Genomic DNA, 1,282 nt, shown 5'->3' on the forward strand with positions numbered 1-1,282 from the left:
TATTTTTAGTAGAGACGAGGTTTCACCTTGTTGACCAGGATGGTCTCGATCTCTTGACCTCGTGATCTACCCGCCTTGGCCTCCCAAAGTGCTGGGATTATAGGCATGAGCTGCCATGCCCGGCCGAAACCCCGTCTTTATAAAAAAAAAAAAAAGAAAAGAAATGAACACAACTTTTAGAAACTCAATGTTTATTTTCCATGAATCTTATATGTTGTTTAAGAGCCCACATGAGAACAGCTTAAGACCATTCAGTGGTTGCTCCTACCCATTCAGTGGCCTGAGCAGTGGGAGCTGCACCCCAGTCTTCCGTGGCAGGCTGGGCGCTCCAATCTTCAGTAGGGAACTTCTGGATAGGCACAGAGGGCACCTGCACGCCTTCAGACCAGTCGGCAACCTCAGGCTGAGTAGCACTGAACTCAGGAGCTGCAGCAGTCCATTCGCCCTGAAATTCCTCCTTGGTCACACAGCCTTTTCAGCAACAGTCTGCTCTTCTTTTTCAATCTCTTCAGGATCTCTGTAGAAGTAGAGATCAGGCATGACCTCCCACAGGTGTTCACGGATGGTGCCACGCATGCGCGAAACTTCCCGAGCCAGCATCCACCACATTAAACCCTCTGAGTGAGCTCCCTTGTTATTGCATGGGATGGCAATGTCCACATAGCGCAGAGGAGAATCTGTGTTGCACAGAGCAATGGTAGGTAGGTTGACATAAGACGCCTCCTGGAGAGGCTGGTGGTCAGCCCTGGGGTCTGTAACCACAAGTAGCCGTGGCTCCCGGAAGGCTGCCTGGATCTGGTTAGTGAAGGTTCCAGGAGTGAAGCGGCCAGCAATTAGAGTGGCTCCAGTGGCAGCAGCAAACTTCATCACGGCCCTCTGGCCAGTATTCCTGGAGGATATAACACTGACATCAGCAGGGTTTTCAATGGCAACAATGGCATGAGCTGCCAGAAGCTTCTCCCAGGTCCTCTTCAGATTTATGATGTAGATGCCATCACTTTTCCTTTTATAGATATACTGCTCCATCTGGAAGTCAAGGTTGGTGCCATCTAAATGGGTTCCTGCTGCCAGGAACTTAAGGACATCCTCCTCCTTCCTTTGCAGGACATCAAGGGCTCTGGATATTGTGAAAGTTTCCCTTTAAGTTACGACGGGAATCCAGAACAACACCATATGGAGCCCTCGCCAGGTAACGCGGAAAGGGGGGCAGAGTTTTTAAGAACAACGTGTTGGGCGAAAGGAAGCCAGTGAGTCAGGAGTGCTGACTGGCCAGGGATTAAAT

The 1,282-nt window shown here is 50.2% G+C and overlaps 1 pseudogene; it reads right to left on the reverse strand.

Moving 5' to 3' along the window:
* Window positions 1–219: 219 nt before the first annotated feature.
* On the reverse strand, window positions 220–1,047 carry LOC100387548 (small ribosomal subunit protein uS2 pseudogene; annotated as a pseudogene).
* Window positions 1,048–1,282: the final 235 nt, after the last annotated feature.

The sequence above is a fragment of the Callithrix jacchus genome, chromosome 15, assembly GCF_049354715.1.
Source record: "Callithrix jacchus isolate 240 chromosome 15, calJac240_pri, whole genome shotgun sequence".
Classification (NCBI taxonomy): Eukaryota; Metazoa; Chordata; class Mammalia; order Primates; family Cebidae; genus Callithrix; species Callithrix jacchus.